This window comes from Gorilla gorilla, chromosome 8, assembly GCF_029281585.2.
Source record: "Gorilla gorilla gorilla isolate KB3781 chromosome 8, NHGRI_mGorGor1-v2.1_pri, whole genome shotgun sequence".
In the NCBI taxonomy this organism is placed as follows: domain Eukaryota; kingdom Metazoa; phylum Chordata; class Mammalia; order Primates; family Hominidae; genus Gorilla; species Gorilla gorilla.
In genome coordinates, this window is record NC_073232.2 from 68,603,770 (window position 1) to 68,623,346 (window position 19,577).

A 19,577-nucleotide genomic window follows, 5' to 3' on the forward strand; every position below is an offset into this window, starting at 1 on the left:
AAATGTAACTTTCATACTTACGGTATAGTTCTTGGGATAGATCTTAACACCAGCTTTAGCACCCCCAAACGGCACATCTGAAAGAGAAGGTTGATGGTTGCTATTCCATATAAAGGTTAAAAAAGTAAAATGACAGAAAGCGCCACACGATATTAGAAAAACGTGTGATGCTTTAAGCTTGAATTTCTGAAAGTTCAAGAAAGAAACCTACCATTGTTTTCTCAACTGTACTTTAAACAACATTTATTGAACAGGAATTGTTCAATAAAATTGGCTAGCCAAGTTCTAATATATATATATATAAAACATAATAATAATTAACCAATAATAATAAATACTTAAACCTCTAATCCATAGATTGCAAATGCAACAATGATAGCTTATTTTCTTGGGGAACAAGAGTGGGTGGGGACAGAGGGAATGGGAACAGGACTTTTGCTGAAAGGAGGGGTGACAGGACACAGGGCTGTGGGTGAAAAGAAGAACAAATAGAAGAAACAGCAGAGAAGGCGGCTGGCTGGGGTGGGGCGGGCGCCTCCCTGGCCCTGCTCCAGGACTCAGGACTGGGTCCTGCCTGGGCCGCCCCTCCTGCCAAGCCCCTGGCCTCTTCCCAGGGTGACTGGCCCACTCCTAGACCCTAGGACATCTGAAGGGCAGGGGTCCCAACGGCCTGAGAGGCTATGGGCCAGGAGCAGCAGGCTGACCCATCTGGGCCCAAAAGCCACCTGTGTTTGGGGGCTGGAATGCTGTCTAGAAAGAGGGCGCCCTGGGAAAGGGGCGCACGAGAGTTTCTCTCCTGAGAGGCCCCCATGCAGGTCGGGTCAAACAAGGGGGCTTTATCTGCCTTGAGGCAGCGCTCCCTAAGTGAAGCAGGCCTACCCCAGAAGCACAGGGGCTTGGCTGGCGCCTGAACTCCCTGTGCGAGGCAGCACCTGCTCATGGAGCCCCTCAGCCTGCAGGTGCACACCTGGTTTCCAAGTCCTGCCTGGGGCCTTGTTAGGTGGGGGACGGACCTGGAACAGGACCCTAAGCCCACCCCCTCCTCATACCTGGCGGTCCAGGGCTCCCCGCCCAGTGGAGCCAGCACAGGCTAGCCAGGCCCCCCTCCTGCCTGACCCCCGGAGGCCAAGCTCCTCTCCTGCAGTAGTGCCGCCCTGCCAGTCAGGTAGCTCTGGGGGCAGGGGCAAAGGAGAAGGAAGGGCAGCAGCCCTCTGGGAATGGCTTTTCTGAGGCACTCAGTGGCTGGACTGGGGCACTGGCAGGAGTTGGGGCATTAATAACACCCCCATCCTCCCCTGGGCTCCACCTCATCTGACCCTCCAGAACCCCCTGCCCCAAGCCCCTACACACTCTGTTCTATTCCTCAGCCCCTCTCAACGCCCTGGCACCATGGGGCCCAATGCATGTCCTCCCCTGAGAGGGAACAGCTCTGGGGCAACGGGCAGCGGGGTGCCCTCCCTGCCACCAAGGTTTGGTGCCTAGAGCTGGTGGAGGGCTGGCGGCACCTCTCTGGGGCACACCAGGTCCTGCTCCCCCAGCCTATGGCTTTGGGGCGGAGCCCGAAGGGAGAGAGCAGGGGCGGTGGGTGGGGGAAGAAGGGGTTTCTGCGGCTCAGTTTGTGGCAAGAAAGTTTTTTTTTTTTTTTTTCTCAACTTTTTCTTGTGTAAAAAGTTCACGAAAGCTCGGCAGCCTCTGCAAATGTCAGCAGTGTTTCCTGGGGCGGGGGAACTGGGAGGGGCCCCAGGCCTGGCCTGCAACTTGCGACTGAAGGTGGCCTCTTATTGCTTAGAAACGTGTGTTTCGGTTTAAATACCAGACAGTAAAAATAGAGCTCGAGGACCACCCGCACTGTTGCCAAATCAGTGCCAGAATGAACAGCTTAAATAAATAAAAAATCGAAATATTTACTTCTGGATAAAAATCGCAGTAAAACCATTTGCCTTTCTTTGCATTATATATAATATATATTTATAACTGCCCAGCTGCGGGCGGCGGAGCCGAGGGCAGCGGAGGGGTCAGGACATCTCGATGACCTCCACGCTGCCCAAGAAGCTCCCCTGCTTGCCCAGGGCGGCCAGCTCCTCGCCGCGCGCGCGCCCCTCCACCATGCCCTCCTCGAACTCCATCTGGCAGCTGCAGCACTTGAACTGCGAATCCGGGGCCAGCTCGTCTGACCAGCTGGTCCTCGCGTCCCGGGCTCAGCCCTTGCTGCCTCCCGCCGTGGCAGGTCGCTGCAGCCGTTGTTTTCCGGGGCGCCCGCCCGGCCGAAGGGCGCAAACAGCACCCCGCCCGCCCCTTGCACGCCCTCGGGGCTGAAGCACCAGGGCACGTCGGGCGACGGCGTGCCCGGGGAGTCGAGCGGTGGCGTCCAGGCTCCGGGGCTGGCCGGCTGGCCAGGGCCCGGCAGCCGCGTAGCCGAAGTTCAGGCCGCGCGCGGGGTAGCGCGCCGGGCCGTGGGCATGCCTGGGCGCGGCGTCCGGGCAGGGCGAGGGCAGGCCCAGCGTGGCCCCGACTGGCTGTCCAGCTTTCAGAGAGCTTCGGGGCCTCGCCGGGGTCGCTGGGCCCGGGCCGTCGGGCCGCCTGCTGGGGGCGTAGGCCGACTTGATGTCCAGAGAGAAGGAGGGCTTGAGGCGGCTGGTGTCCGGCAGGTGGTCCGAGGAGAGGTGCAGGCTGCGCAGGCCCTGCTGCAGCGTGCTGGTGGCCGTGGGGGGCGCCGGGGGCTCCCTGCCCGCGCTCGGGCCGCCCTCCCTGGCAGCCGCACTCCTGGTGGCAGCGGTCTCTGAGGTAGGTGGTGGCAGCCATGGCACTGGGGCCCCGGCCGCAGGGCTGGGGGGAGGCTCCGGCATCCCTGAGGGGGTGCCCGCGTCGCCCTGCACGGCGGCCAGCAGCTTCAGGCTGCTCTGGTACTCCAGCAGCTGGCCCAGGAAGTTGAAGTTGGGCGAGATGGACGGGCGCTGGTCCTTCACAAACCTGTAGGCGTCTTCAGAGGACATGCCCATGGTCTTCATGATGTAGGCGATGGCGATGGTGGCACAGCAGGAGATGCCGGCCAGACGGTGGACGATGACTTGGAAGCTGGACAGCTTGGCTTTATCGACGAACTCGATGGACTTGTCCAGCCAGGGCAGCAGCTTTTCACAGTAGTTGTCGTTGATGGGGACCCGCAAGAAGTGGCTCTGGTAGATGAAGTCAGGCTTGGGGCAGGAGTTGCTGGCATAGAGGACGTAGCTTATTCCATTCTGCGTCATCAGATCCTTGTTCAGGACGTCTTCCTGCGAGCCCAGGTAGAGGTGAGGCAGGATGAGGGTCAGGCCCACGCTGGGCACGAGCAGGCAGGACTGGGAGAGGCTCATGGGTAGCAGGGCAGCAGGCTCACCCTCGCAGAGGTCGGGGAAGCAGGAGGAGAAGGTGGCGAAGCCCGCCGTGATGATGGCCATGCTGTGGAAGCAGCCGGCCACGCTGTGGAAGCAGCCATCCAGCTTGCTCAGCAGGATGGAGAGGAAGCTGTCTGCGGCCGCGTGCTCTGGTCATAGACCACCACGTCCTGTGGCTCAGTGGCCTCCACCTGGCTGCGTGCGGCCGGCTGGATGAACTCCGCAATGGTCACCTTGCCCTTCTGCAACCGCCACTTCACCAGCTTGGAGCAGCAGATTTTGACGGAGCTGAGCACATGCCAGCTGTTGTACTCCAGGAAGGAGTGGCTGTCGATGACCAAGCCCCCCAGGCCCGCCCCGCAGCAGGCTGGCCAGCTTCTTGGCGTCCATCACCTTCCTGGGGAGCCGGTCCCCGGCCATGATGGGGCAATGGGTCTTGGGGAGGGTGACCCCTGAAGTGAGGAGGGGCTGCTCCGACGGCCCAAGTGTGGCCTCGCACTGGGAATAACCTAGCACATGGTGCCGGACCTTGCTTGCGCTCACCTCGGGGGTGCTCCGGGGACCCGCACCGCGCTCAAGGCGCCCGCTCGGCTGCGCAGTCCATGGGCCAGGCGGGGGCCCGCGCAGCTGGGGCGGGGGCTGGGGCTCTAATAAATATTTAATCAGTGCTCTTCACCACTTTAAAAAGATAATAGCTTATTTACTCTCCTTCTACTATAATTTGGTCTTATTTATAGAATATATTGAGGAATTGAAAACAAAGATCTAGACTTAAAATCCAATTAGCTCCTATTAAAAAAAAATCCCCCCGTAAAAAAAGGCTATATCTTAATTTAGAGTAATTGAAAAATGATGCAGGTCTTAAAGAGTACAACTTAAAAAAAATAAGTTCTGATAAGGTATATTTCTATAGCATCTTAACAGTAACATGTGTGTAAACATATTTCCCCAGAGTTCTCATTAGGTAGCAAGAAAAGCGATCACCTACCAACCACCGCACACTTGTATGTCATCAGAGAAGCCAAAGCTTTTACTTCATCTACACTCACATCAGTGCTATAACGGATACCTGGTGGTGTTTTTTAAAAAAATGTGTTGGGGTGGGTGAGAAAGAAGGGGATATATTTAGAACAAATTTCAGGAAGTTTCAAAAAAGAAAGCTACAAATTGAAAATATCCACTTTTTACATTTTATACCCAAGCTATGTCCAAAAACACTTGAAGCAGCTCATATGTCAGAACACCATAAAAAATGAATATAAAACGTTTAAAAAAGCTGCTAATAACAGTAACTATGATTTCACAAGACAAAAATCACCCTGCAATGAATTTCTGTACACTTTCCAGAAGGCTTTTTTATGTTCCTTTTACCTTTGGTTTGGGTGACCTGGTTGCAGAGATTTCAAGAATTCAGCTTGCTTTTTTGGGGGGTGGGTAGGGGTGGGAAACAGGGTCTTGCTCTGTTACTCAGGCTGAGCGTAGTGGCACAGACACCGCTTACTGTAGCTTCAACCTCCTGGGCTCAGGTAATCCTTCCACCTCAGCCTCCTGAGTAGCTGGGACCACAAGTGCATGCCACCATGCCCAGCTAATGTTTGAATTTTTTGTAGAGTCAAGATCTCACCATGTTGCCCAGGCTGGTCTCAAACTCCTGGGCTCAAGTGATCCTCCCACCTTGGCTTCCCAAAGTGCTGGGATTACAGGGATGAGCCGCTATGCCCGGCAAGAATTCTGCTTTCTGATAATTCACAAACATGGGCAATGAATAGTCACCAGGTTCAAAATACGGTATGTCTAAACAGAGGTTTTGGCTTCAAATGGGTATATTGAAAGAGATCCTTACCTGTTATTCTCCTCACCCACTGCCAACCTCTTTCAATTTGAAGATGAGAAAGCCATTTTCCCTTCCTGAGGCTGAGTGATTCCCTTCACCACTTCTGCAAGAAGGGGAGGTAGCCAAGCAGACAGGAACTAGTGCCCCTGTATCTAGTAGCCATTACGTGTTGGTATAGTGTATACAGAAAGTGGGGATGCCCACTGCTTTGGCATTGGGGGGTCTTGGTCAATTACCCTTCCAAGTTTTGGAGTGCTAAGCCACCTTTCTTTCTCTATAATCCATTGCTTCTCAATCCCAAGGAGGAAAGTCTGGGCAGGGTTGATGTTTGACTGCACAGTGCTTGGGGCACTGGGTGTTTGTGTGTGAAGTTTACCCACAAGAAGCTGCAGCATTTTTTCTACCCTCCCACTCTCAACAGATTCAGCCCCTCTCGAGGGGCTGGGTATGATTTCCACTGGGAGTCACAGGTAAGTAATGGGAGCCTCAGGGACAGCTCTTTTAAAGAATTCTGAGAATAAAAGTTTTTCAGATAGAAAATATACAATATCTCAGGGACTGGCAGTTTGAGAGAACTTCCCTAGTCAATTTTAAAAGCTAGCTTTTTTATATGTTTCTGAAAACATCAACCTTAATATTAATAATATTTTAAGAGAATGTATTTATTATACAGATCATAAAGAGCATATTCTAAGCTGAACATACTTATTTGGTCTACTGTAAAAACAAATTATATTTACAGGAGTATGTGCTTACAACTATATCTTGTATATAATTGATTCTCAAATTGTGAAATAAATGTACTCATTAAACTTTTAGAATGCAAAATTACAGGTAATTTTTCTAGCACACAGCAGATATCTGTATAGCTCACTCCCCCATTTCATTCAGGTCTCTGTTAAAAACTTCATTCTGAGAGGCTCTCCCTGACCACTGTATTTAAAAGAGCACCTCTTCCTCACTCCCACTTTCCTGCCTCTCCTACCTTGCTTGTTTCTTCATATCATTTATTATTACTGACTTTGCATTATACATGTGTTTAGTATCTGGCTTCCCTACCTGGCAAGTTAGCACCACGAGGGCAGACTTTGTTATGTTCACTGCTTTAATTCCTGGTTCCTAACATAGAAAATGGCATACATTAGGCACTCAAATACATGCTGAATTAATATACGAATATTCTGACTCTTAAAATTTAAAAAAGAAAGAAAAGCTATGGCCACAAAAAATTTTGACATACATGTACTTTTAAATAACTTACCATAAGCCTCCATACATATCATGAAAGGACTCAGTATACAACATTGGGGATGGGGGTGACGGGGAGATGATGGTCAAAGGGCACAAAGCCTCAATTAGACAGGAGGAATAAGTTTCTTTGAGATAAATTGCACAGCATGGTGAATACAGTAAATAATAATAGATTACACATTTGGCCCAACATGGTAGTTCACGCTTGTAATCCCAACACTGGAAGGCTGAGGTGGGAGGATCACTTGAGCTCAGGAGTTTGAAACCAGCCTGGCCAACATAGTGAGACCTCATTTCTACAACAACAACAAAAAGTACTGCACATTTCAAAATCACTGAGTAAATTTCAGATGTTCTCACCAGAAAAAATGATAATTATTTGCAATTGTTTCCAGTGGTGAACAGGTTAATCAGCTTGACTTAATTATGTAATGTTGTATTCATAAATCATAAAATTACTTTGTACCTCATAAATATATATCTACAATTTGTCAATTTACAATTTAAAAAATAAAAAAATTGAAAGGCTTTCCAGTCAGATGAGGCCCACAGAAAAGGAAAAAAAAATTGTAAATAATATTAAGATGAATCCTTTGTATCTTAAAAAAAATTGAGTTGGGTGTGGGGGCATGTGCCCGTAGTCCCAGATGCTCAGGAGGCTGGGGCAGGAGAATCGCTTGAGCCCAGGAGTTGCAGGCTGCAGTGAGCTACGCTCAGGTCACTGCATTCCACCCCAGCAACAGAGCCAGAACTTTTCTCAAAAAAAAATTGTTTTAACACTAAAATGTGCTTTTCAAATTATTCAAAATGCTTCTAAGTAATATCACATATTTAATGATAACTACAGTAAGCCAGGAAAATAGTCAGGTGCTGTGCCCAGGCGACCCAGCCTGCACCATCCGCTTGCATGGAGGGGTGCTAACGCCGCCCTCCTAGGATGGGCGTCACAACTGTGAGGAACATCGCACATGGGGAATCTGGCACGGTGCCCTGCAAGTGGTCAAACAGGCAAATCTCAGCTGTTTCCACTGCTATAACAAGTATTACAAAGCAATGGCATGTAACAAAGCAATTAAAAAGTCTAAACTGACAGGAGTTTGAACAAATGACTTAAACCTTGGTTTCATTACTTCTACATAAATTCACGGGAAGTGGTAAAACGATGTATTAATTAAGAACTAGTATTTCTTCTCCCACACATAAATCACTTTTTTCATTGCTCTTTTAGAGCCTGTGGAAGTCATCACTACATTATTTTTAATTTTCCTTGCTTTCTTAAGTGGAGGAAAAGTTATTTTCTTTTAACTTAGAAACTTAAAAATTTTAACTTGCATTTAGCAGGGAGCTAAAAACTGCTGGAACCAATGATATTCATAAATCAAACAGAAGCATTCAAATGGCAAGCCTAATATTCTAGAAATAGATGTTACTAAAAATTAGAAACCAGACCCCTCCTTCCACACAACAGTGTAAACAGAATGTCCATTTTATCATAAGTCATGGAATGATATGAGTCAGAAACTGTGTGTGTATAACAAAAGACATGTTCCGCTGGATGGAACCCAGGAATTCTTGTTTGTAAAGTTAAATTTTCTTTCCCAGCTACACCCATTTAGAGAGCTCAACCTGCTAAACAGTGAAGAGAAGCAGTTTCACAAATTACCTCTCACACCACAGGCATTTTCTGTAGGCTATGAACCAATAAAGGTTCAGTGAATGGAAGTACAGGAGGAGCTATAAAGAAAGTACCAGCTTAGTGGAAGAAGCCCTGGAGCCAACAGAGTAGGGACAAGGAGGGGATAGAAGTAAATGCAAGTGATATTGCCTGGGCTAAAGAAGAAAGATTTTCATTTTAAATTTCTAGTTAACCAGTGATACACACATGTTTTTAATTCTAGAAATTGGCAAATACCGAGTACTGGGCTACCTAAACTGTTAATCTGAAAAACAAAAAATTTTAAAGTGCACCCATTAATAAAATACTCTTCAGCAATACTTGAGACAAAACAATCTCCAATAAGACACAATGTACCCACACACAGAAAAAGCCGGTTACTCTTCCTTCTCTGGGTTTGGAAACCAAAGATAACTATCAAAAATATACCGTCACCTGAAAATTCTTAACTACATTCTAAGGCACATTAAGAGATTTAAGTAAGGAGGCCGGATGTGGTGGCTCACGCCTATAATCCCAGCACTTTGGGAGGCCGAGCTGGGCAGATCACTTGAGGTCAGGAGTTCGAGACCAGCTTGGCCAACATGGTGAAACCCCCATCTTTACTAAGAATACAAAAATTAGCTGGGTGTGGTGGCATGCTCCTGTATTTCCTAGCTACTCATGACGCTAAGGCGGAGGTTACAGTGAGCTGAGATTGCACTACTGCATTCCAGCCTGGGCAACGGTTTGAGACTCTGCCTCAAAAAAAAAAAAAAAAAAAAAAAAAAAGTAAGACTCCAAAAAGGAAGGTACTCTACTTAATGGATTGGGAAAAAATAGCACAACTGGAGAATGTGAAGGACAAAATGATGTGACATATACATACAAAGTTCTGAAAGGCAGGGAAAGCTTAGCACTTTTTAATGCCCATTCCCATTCAAATATACTCAATTTGAAGTTATTCAATAAAGTCAAATAATAGGTAAATACATACGCATATAAGAAACTCAGAAAATCTTAAAATATTTAATCCAAAATGAAGCAAGAAGGATCTTATGTGGTCTGAATATTGTCACTTTTTATAAAACCAAGCCTTTCCTCCTTCAGCAGAGAAGGCTGAAGGTGAACAGCACCAACAGAGATCAAACAGGGGCACAGAACAGAAACTAGGGGGAGGAAGGAAGAGATGTTTTATTCCAGAAATGGAGGAAAGTAAATTATATTTTTGTATCCCAAAGTCTTAGAGGGTTAGGCATGGTGGCTCATGCCTGTAGTCCTAGCACATTGGGAGGCTGAGGCAGGAGAACTTGAGCTCAGGTGTGCAAGACCAGCCTGGACAACGATAGTGAGATCCCATCTCTACACACACCCACCCACACACACACACACACACACACACACACACACATCTTAAAACTCTGTTAGACTCCATTGATGCATTACTAGTGTTTGGGATCAACTGGGTCTTTGGTCAACTGTGCTAGTAGGAATGAAGGTAAATACTTTTAACAAAGAGCAGGAGTCCACGGCTGGCTAAGCTAGATAGTGAATGGGCTTGGTACACAGGTGTCGGCCACAGAGCTGATGCCATTAGAAACATGGCCTAAAAATCAAGGCCACCCTGCTGACAAAGTAATCTGTGCATCCAGCTCACCAGAGGAAACTAAAGACACACCATCCATGACATTTATTATTTATCAATCTCAGTAAAGCTGGAGGAAGGGCTAGGGACAGAATGATGTATGTACTACAGTGGGAACTTTTAAATCATTCCTTCTATTCTGAACAGAAACCAACTAAACAGTTATTTTATGTTAACTGGTATCCAGATGTTTCCAAAGAATATTAGTGAAATGCAGACATCTGTAACTATATACAGCACAAAGCACTGATCTGATTTTTAACTTAATTACCACAGATATTCCTTAGTATGCTCAAGTCTAATGAGCAGTGCATGCTAAGTTTCTCTAGGAGAAATAAAAATCAAAAGCAGAAACTAGCTTAAGTTGCTACAGTGATGAAGAAAACAAACCAGCTCATTACTTTAAAAAAGATTCAGTGAAAACCACAATTGACTAAGCTTGAATTTTTCTTCCTTTTCCTAGCTGACTCAAAAGCAAACACACAAAAGCCTCCAGCTAGAGTCACTGTTTTTTTTATAATTAATCATTAACAAAACATTGATGAAAATTCAAATGGTTTTAAAATTACTTGAACCTGGTTCTCTTAATACGGTTTGATTTATTCATCAGAAATCTGATTTCCAGCTGTACTCTCTCACTTTTCAGGAACTATTTATAAAATAACCAAGAGTTCTACCACAAGCACAGAACCCCCAGAAAAGCAAAAAGGCCTCAGAACAACTCTTAATATTCATACGTTAACACTCTTGCCACTTACTCATCAGATCATATTTTTTCACTGAATATTAATGTACTTTCTAACCCACAATAATGTAGCGTAACTTAATTTAAAATGAGGAGAGGAAGGTTAGAAGCAGGGAGGAACTCTTAATGACCACCCGTAAGTAATGACCATCTGAAATACTATGTCTCAGATAAAAATTCAGACATTCAGCATGGGGAAGGAGCACTGCATATAGGAGCTAAGAAAAAGTACACACTTTAGGCTGGGTGTAGTGGCTCATGCCTGTAATCCCAGCAGTTTGGGAGGCTGAGGCGGGCAGATCATTTGAGGTCAGGAGTTCGAGACCAGCCTGGCCAACATGGTGAAACCCTGTCTCTACTAAACATACAAAAAAATTAGCTGGGCGTGGTGGTGCATGTTTGTAATCCCAGCTACTGGGGAGGCAGAGGCAGGAGAATTGCTTGAACCCAGGAGACAGAAGTTGCAATGAGCTGAGATTGCACCACTGCACTTCAGCCTGGGTGACAGAGTGAGACTCCATCTCAAAAAAAAAAAAAAAAAAGAAAGAAAATAAAAATTATACTTTAATTGCTTTAGCAGCATCAATGTACTGTTCTGTATAAAGTAGGCAAATACCATCTTAGATTTTTAATTCATTGTCTAAATCTTTTATTTTAACCTGAATAAATTTTGAAAAGACAACTAAGCTTTCTGGGAAGCAAATGTTTAGCTGATATTGGAAAAATATAATGTAGTGACAGATCAAGAAAAAAAAGGAAAAATACTTTTTTTCATTAAAAATTTAAAATTATAATACATATGTATGTATTTCTGTCAAAATTGAAATACAAAAAGAAAGCTGAAGACTCCCTTGACTACCACTTGTGACCCCAGTCTTCTCTAAGTGTATATCCTTCCAAATCATATTCCCTGCAGTTATATATGTACATATCCATAAAACATACAGCTTTCTTTTATGTTAGGTATTTAACTTACAGCCTGATGGATGGAAGATCATGCATTAAAAGGGGGATCTTGTTAATTTTTTTGGTAGATTCTTTTATTCTGATCTTGATTAACAGTAAACTTAGTTGCACTTTCACACCAAATACCTCTTGGAAACGGAAATGATGCTAGTTAAAATGGCGAATATAAAGTTGGACTTAGTAAAAGATAACACTAACTTGTTATTAAAAAGTTTCAAAGGGATAAAGGCTTGAAACCTCAGGTATCCAGTTTCATGTAAATTACTTACAAGTCTAGGTGATATTTGAGATGGGTCTTAAGAGAGGAAGAGGAATCCTAGGGAGGGGGAGGCGAGGCATGGACAGGCAGAAGGACTGCACTGTGCAAGGGCACGATGGAGAGAAGTACATGCCTAGTTTTCCAGTTTTCCTGAGGATAATTTTACACCAGATCTTCTTTATTTTAAAAATCCAATCCTTTTTCTTAATAAACCGTGTCTGTCCCTGATACCACCATTTTTTTTCTACCAGTCTCTCAGGCTAGAAATTTTGTAGTTATCTTTGCCTCTTCTCTCCATCCTGTAAATCCTACCTGTTGGGAATACATTACTGTCCTTTCTTCAAAATGTTCTATCTGTCTTTTCTTTTTCATCCTCTGCTATTAAGTATAACTTCATTCTCAGTTCCACTGCTGCCTAGCTTTCTGTGTCCTGCTAGGTTCATCATTATCCATCCAACAAACATAAAAGGAAAACTGTTTCTACTCACACACTTCTGAAACCAAATGTGTGGGTTTTCCACACTAAGCAGTTCTCCAGTTCTCTGCAGATACAAACTGGGTGTCCTGCAATTCACTTCTGAATTGCCATCAACTAAGATCATAAGACTGCTGAGCAGTTGGTTTGAGAGGGAAGATTCTGAGTTCTGTAGGGCATATCACTTTGGAAATGTCCATTAAACATCCAAATGGATATCTCATGGAGGCAGCTGGAGTTCAGGTTAGAGGTCTGAGTCACTGATAAAACTTTGGGAGTTGTTGGCAAATTATAGCATATTGGTCAGAGTCCAATTAGGAAAGAGAAGCCACACAGTCATTTGAACAGGAAAAGTGTACATAGGGAATTGTTAATTGCAACAGGGAAGTGGAGTAACCAGGCACAGACTAGTAGGAAGTATAGGAGGAGCAGCTACTAGTCTAGGGCTGAGGTAGAGAACTCAGGAGAGTCCTCCCCTCTTAGTGCCCTGCCCCTGCACCTCATCAGAGGACCCAGCCATGGCCCTCTGCTTGTCAGGAGAGTCACCGATGCTATACCACTGGAACTTACTAGAAATACTTCCTTAGGTGCTGGGGAAAGGAGCGGTGTCTCAGAAGAGTTACTCTATAAGAAAACTGCCTGGAGCTGGTGAGAGGAGTGGGACCTGCTGGGCACTGGCCACTGTGTCCCTGGAGAAGTCAACCGCCTGCAGGAGCCAGGCGAGGGAGCATAGGAGAACCGGTAGCAAAGACAGCTTTCACCTACAAAGTCTCTCCATTGCTCTAGATAGGAGGTGGTGGTCAGAGTGGGATACTGTGAGGGTTGCAGTCCTTGGACCTGACAAGGTCTAAGGTCTGATCATGGAGGGAGGGGGAAGCTGAGGTAGGGCATAGGACAAGAATGGGCTTCATGAGACCAAAAGGATGTTAGAAGGATTATTTACCCGGATACTGACATCTCCAAGAAGTAAGAGGCCTAGTGTGAAGAAGTTACAACATCCTAAGCTCTTCAGGGATAAGGGAAGCATGCGCCACGTAGGTAGCCTCCCTAGTCCAGCACCCAGTATATAGCCTATGCAGAGTGAATACCTGGGGGCTGCTGGGGGTGATAACAAGGTCACTGTGACAGGACCTGAAGCCTGGGGGTCTCGGTGACAGGAGTGGGCCTAGTTTTTTGATGTAGAATTCAGCCTTGCATGCACCGGTGGGATCATATTGAAAAGAAACCCTCCAAGACTAGAGGAAGATGCATCCTCTGACAATGTAGTCTCTGTAGGCGTCCCAAGTAGCTGGGCTGGGGATTAGATGGGCTCCAAGGCATTTCCTCAGGTGGCAATGGGTGGATCCCTGGGAAGGCAAAGCTGTGCAGGAAGAAAATGGCAAGATGCTACCTTCCCTCAGGGAAAGCCCCTTTCCCGGGAGCAGGGAAGGCGAGGCAGTTTAGGCTGAGTCAGTTTGTCCCTCCCCTCAGAGTCTGTTGGTCCCGGAAAAAGAGGGCCTTATTTTATTTATTTATTTTTCTTTGAGACAGTGTCTTGCTCTGTCGCCCAGGCTGCAGTGCAGTGGCACGATCTCAGCTCACTACAACTTCTGCCTCCCAGGCTCAAGCGATCGTCCCGCCTCAGCCTCCAGAGTAGCTGGGACCACAGGGACCACAGGCGCCCCGCCACGACGCTGGCTTTATTTTTATTTATTTATTTATTTATTTTTGGAGAGACGTAGCCTCCCTATGTTGCCCAGATTGGTCTTGAACTCCTGGGCTCAAGCAATCCTCCTGCCTCGACCTCCCAAAGGGCTGGGATTACAGGCGTGATCCACCGCTTCTGGCCAAAAGAGGGCTATAGGGCACCCCCAGAACGCGAGATCTCCCTCGTCTGTCATCTTTACAGAGGAGGAAGTGGACTCCCAATCCAGCCATAGTCCATTCGCCCCGGGCACGGTGACTCCGGGGCGGCCAGAACCAAATGTGTCTCCTGGCTTTTGCACGGCATCAAGTAACCCGCGCCAGGCCGCACAGCTGCCCTGGCCTTCAGCAAGGACTCCGCGAGCGAGGTGCAAGCTGCTGGGGAGTGCCACAGCAGGAGCTGAGGCAGCGGATTCCGAGGGCGGGGTGGGGCTGAATCGGGAGGGACGCGGACCCGGTGGAACGCACTGCGCAGACGGCGCCGGCGCCAGCACTCGGCTGTTGACGAGTCTTTCTTCCAGCTGTCCCCTGAAAGTCGTCCAGGCGGCGGTCCCTTTTTTTCTGCCTTTTTGTTTCCCTCCGGCGAGTCGGCGCGAGGGTGAATTTCCGTTTCCGGCGGTGTCCAAGCGGACCTAAGGAGTCGCAGTTGTGAACAGGTTCGGTGCCGCGGGCTGGGGTAGGCGGCGGTTGGGTCCGTGGCTCTGGGGCACTGGGAAGATCGCGAGTCGTGCGCGTGGGAAGGTCCTCCCCCGGTCCTCCGGGTCATCTTTGCTCCCGAGGAGCGGCATATTTCGCATCTGCCTGAGGTGTGCCCCGGGGTCGTTGGGAGAGTGACGGGATGAATCCCTGCGGAGAGCCCGGACTGGGAGGGAAGGTGTCGGGGAGACGTCGTTTCCTGGCGACGTGGTTCCGGCAGGCGACTTAGACCTGAGCCGAATCTGTTGACCCCAAATTGTGCTTTTCCCACCAAGAAGAAAAGGGAGAGAAACAGTACAAGTTCGGCAGTAAAATATAGTAGAGAAGCAATATAACCTCTGAAATCGCACAGCTATTCAGTTTCAAAGCGTTCCTAGTGCCCAGCTCTCCTAACTCCCGGCCAGTGTTCCTTGACATATGGTGATATATAAAGACTTTCTGTTTCCGCTCGTGTGTGTGTCTGTGGGAAGCCTCTGACTCACTTCTGTGCTCCAGTAGCACCCTGTGCAGCCTTGCAATGTAGCCCTTGTTGCATGGCACGGAAGATACTAGTTTGGATTTCCTCTGCCAATCAGACCATAGCTATATCCATTTTCTGGCACAGTGGCTAGCACATCATAGACAGACACAAACGTTTATTAAATGGAATGAATACAGGACCTTAACTGAATGAAATGGCACCCTGCCCCGCTTTTTCTCAATCAAGCTGTCAGATTTTATGCAGCCCGATATTCCAAAAACACTCACAGATTAAGTGACTACCAATTTATTGGCCACAGATTCCCAGGTACCTCAGAAATCACTGGAAGGGTCGCTGTAAGTCCATGGGGTCTCCAGGCATCATCTAGAACCAGTCATATCTCACACATACAGATATTGCTGTTTTTCAAATGTATGTAGATGAGCTGTAATTTAGAAGTTTTAGAGTCAACAGGTACTAAAAGTAATACTGCGATCCTATTGGAAGTTCATAAAAACGTTTTAAATTTTTTATTGAAATTTAAGTTTTAGTTTAAGTTAGGAAACCACTTCGTTAGTCCAGTCGATGTCTAGGTCTGAGCTGTCCAGTATGGTAGCCACATGTGACTATTTAGAGTTAGAATGAAATTAATTAAGAATTCATTTTTTCAGTTTCTCTGAAGTACATTTTAAGTAACCACATGTGGCTAATGGCTAAATGGCTGAAAAGTACAGATATAGAATATTTCCATCCTTGCAGAAATAGGTACTGGTGATGTTGACACTTGATATGAATAAAAAGTAACTTAACCATAGAATGTAACCTTAGCAGAGGTAACTCATCTAATTTATAGCATAACAGAGAGAAATGAAATTGGGGATGGTTAAGCAGTTTCTACCCTTGTTCAGTGAACAAATACATCATGTCTTCATAAAGAAATAAATGAAATTTAATGTTTTTCCCTGGGTATTGCCTGGATTGTAAAATGCTTCTCCCACCTCCTTACCCCAACCTTCTTCCTTGTAGGTTAGAGTTACTTGTTATTGGTAAATAGCCACTATGGAGACTAAGGACCAGAAGAAACACAGAAAGAAAAACAGTGGACCCAAAGCTGCAAAGAAAAAGAAGTGGCATCTGCAGGATCTCCAGCTAGGAGACGAAGAAAATGCCCAGAAGAGAAATGCCAATGCTTTTGCAGTTCAGTCTGCTGTGTGGATGTCGCGATCCTTTCACAGGTGTGTTTAGCTACAGTCTGATGATTCTTCCATTGAATCTTTTTAAATAGTTAGGAGCCTCTCACAGGTGACATTTGGATTCACAAGTCTAGTCCAGCTCCAAAGGACATGGAGATGCATGCTGTGTGGCTTTTACTAAAACGTGAGAAGACTTGCCATAGAAGCTGCCTTGCCTCCAGCATCTGCACACTGGTTGGTGTTTCTTGCCCAAGATACAAGAATTTATAGAATTTGATTCTTCCTAAACTTTAAACTGTTTCTATGGTGATAAGTGTGCTTTTTCCCTCTGGATATGTTTTACAAAGTTGTAATATAAAATACAAAAATTACAATATGTAATACTAACATAGCTTTATTTAGTGAGTCCTTATGATATTCTTAGCAGTGTACTTTAAACGTTATTCAACTAAATCCTTCCAGCAGCCTTACCAGAGTAGGAATCATTCTTGCCCTCATTTTATGGACAAGAAAACTGAGGTCAAGAAAACAAGTTACCTCCAATCATACAACCAGTAAGTCGGAGAGCCAAATTTAACTCCAGAGCCTCTGCTCTTATCTGTTATGATGCACTGCCTCAGTATTTACCTTTTGGTTTTTAAAAAACTATAAAAATCACTCATAAAACAGTCAGATTTAAGGAGTGTTTAATTTTCAACTCTATACTATTGAAGTCATCTTGTTACATCTTTATTGAACAGCAATTGATTTGGATAGGGGTCAGAAGTTAATAATTGACAAGTTACTTATATTTTTATATTGTCTGTTGTACTCTCTATAAAATATACTAAAGTACTCATATCTGTAATTATACTAAAAAAAAGTCTACTTATAAGGTTGATACCTTTTACTCTATTTTAAAAGTGAGTTTACTTTTTTTTTTTCTTTTTTAAATAAATAGGACTCTGGATTTGAAGACACAAAAGCATCATATTCCAGTGGTTGATGGAACTCCACTAGAGCCGCCACCAATAGTGGTAGTGGTAGTGGTGACGGGGCCTCCAAAGTTGGAAAGAGCACTTTGATATAGTGCCTCATTCGGAACTTCACCTGGCAGAAGTTCACCGAGATCAGAGGCCCTGTGACGATCGTGTCAGGTAGGAGATGCCGCCACAGACACAGACTTGGCGTGGCTGTTGTCATCTGAGGGACATGCGTGTGTTTGTTGTTTTCTTGAGTGGAACATGTTAAATATTGTCACATCATGTTACCTCTCTCTTACTTTTACTAAGTTAGCTATAACTTCATAAAAGGATAAGTTCCCAGAGATAAGGATGTGATACATACCTTATCCTGACTGCTCTATGGCTTTGCCAAGCATGTTCCTTGGAAGGGCCTGACAGGCCTGGTCACTGTGAACACACCATTTAACAGACAGCACGTACCTCCTATGTGCCAGGTGCACGTGCTTGCCCTTATGAAGCCACATGCTGGTGGAAGTGCGCGTTTTCTCTTTTTCCTATGAGAATTTGTCTGCTTTGGGAGATGGTGACCTTTCCAAGTTTGAGGGAAGATGAAACAAACATCCAGTGGTAGAATGGCAATGTACACTCGGAAATCTCTTATTATTGCAGTAATATAGTTGGATTGAGGCTTTTCTTTATCTTTGGCGCATCCATATTTTATTTTCCTTTTTTTGAGACAGAGTCTTGCTCTGTGGCACAGGCTGGCATGCAGTGGTGTGATTACAGCTCACTGCAGCCTCAACCTCCCAGGCTCAAGCAATCCTCCTACCTTAGCCTCCTGAGTAGTGTATACCACCATGCCTGGCTAATTTTTCTTTTTTTTCCTTTTTTTTAATTTTTATGTTTTTGTAGAGATGGGATTTCCCCATGTGGCCCAGGCTAGTCTCAAAACTCCTGGGCTCAAGGGATCCACCTGCCCTGGTCTCCCAAGGTGCTGGGACTACAGGCATGAGCCACTGTGCCCCGCCAATCATTTGCTTGATCATTTTCTTATTACCTTAATTTAGAAATAATTATTGTAAATATTCTGTTGCATTATGTTTGAGGATGTTTTTAGCGATAGTGGGAATACAGGAAATTTTGATAGAGGTGAAGACATTGGCCTGCAGCTGAACAGCAAGATCATGGTTATCGTGGAGCCTGTCTAGTCAGAATTTTCCCTGTTTTGAGCACTTTTATTCATCTGGGTAGGCTTTTGATATTATCTAAATTTAGAACACAGGAAGAAAAACAGGATGGAATTTATTTTACCAGTTTTTGCCTATAAAAATGAACTTCTGGTACACTCCTATAAATGTTATGTGGTGTTTTACTGGATGCAATTAAAAAATGAAAATTAAGAGTTGATGGTTAGAGTTTTTTCAGGGTCTTTTTAAAGTAAAACTTTCATCTTTTCACTTATAGGTAAAAAGTGCAGACTCACCATTATTGAATGTGGGTGTGACATTAACATGATGATTGATCTGGCTAAAGTAGCAGATCTGGTAAGTGAGCAGGGGCAGCCTGGGGTGCTGATGGAGACTTACAGCATTGTGATAGGTTATTTACCCTGTGATGAAGGGAAGAGAGTTTTGTGATTATTAAAGGAATCATCGTCATCATCAGAGATATAGTAGATGTGATTGAATTGATGATAATAATAATAGGAATAAATGTTGTCATATTAATAATACAAATGGAATGTGCACCATAAAATGTGTTCCAAAATCTAAAAGCAAATCACAGGATGGAGAAAACCTTTAATGAACACAGCTAATAAGAGCTCATTAACATGCATACATATATATGTACAAATATATCATAGTAAGTACCATTTCTTCTTGGATCCTTCCTGGCACTGTGCTAACTGCTTTCTACAAATTTAGCTTACATAAACCCTTGATACACCCTTGAGGTGAGTAGGCATTATCTATAGTTTACATAAGATGAAATAGAGCCTCCCAGCAGTTAAGTAACTTGTGTGAAGATGGGACCCTTGTTCCTGATGGTTCTAGAACCTTCATCCTTAATGATAATGCTAAAGTAAGTACATGAATTGCCTGAAGAAGTGGTCAGAGTTTATCAATAGAAAATTTAGATAGTACTCAGTGTGTGGAAAATGTACGTGCTCTTACATTTATGGGAATGATAATGTTCACTATTTCTGATATTCTGTGATCTTTTACATTCTCAAAAAAAAAAAAAAAAAAAAGGCCAGACACAGTGGCTCATGCCTGTAATCCCAGCACTTTGGGAGACCGAAGTGGGTGAATCACCTGAGGTCGGGAGTTCGAGACCAGCCTGACCAACATGCAGAAACCCCGTCTCTACTAAAAATATAAAATTAGCCGGGTGAGGT

At 45.3% G+C, this 19,577-nt stretch overlaps 1 protein-coding gene and 2 pseudogenes across 1 annotated transcript in view; 1 reads left to right on the forward strand and 2 right to left on the reverse strand.

Moving 5' to 3' along the window:
• Positions 1–315: 315 nt before the first annotated feature.
• LOC109028465 (uncharacterized) lies at positions 316–1,405 on the reverse strand (annotated as a pseudogene).
• Positions 1,406–1,944: 539 nt separating this feature from the next.
• LOC129524818 (dual specificity protein phosphatase 8-like) lies at positions 1,945–3,794 on the reverse strand (annotated as a pseudogene).
• A 10,039-nt stretch (positions 3,795–13,833) lies between these two features.
• Positions 13,834–19,577, forward strand: part of LOC101143406 (arf-GAP with GTPase, ANK repeat and PH domain-containing protein 5) — a 58,908-nt gene continuing 53,164 nt past the window's right edge. The window contains 4 exon segments of the mRNA XM_063710104.1: positions 13,834–14,547; positions 16,074–16,277; positions 17,176–17,371; positions 18,644–18,723. The gene's annotated coding sequence lies outside the window, so the exon portion shown is untranslated.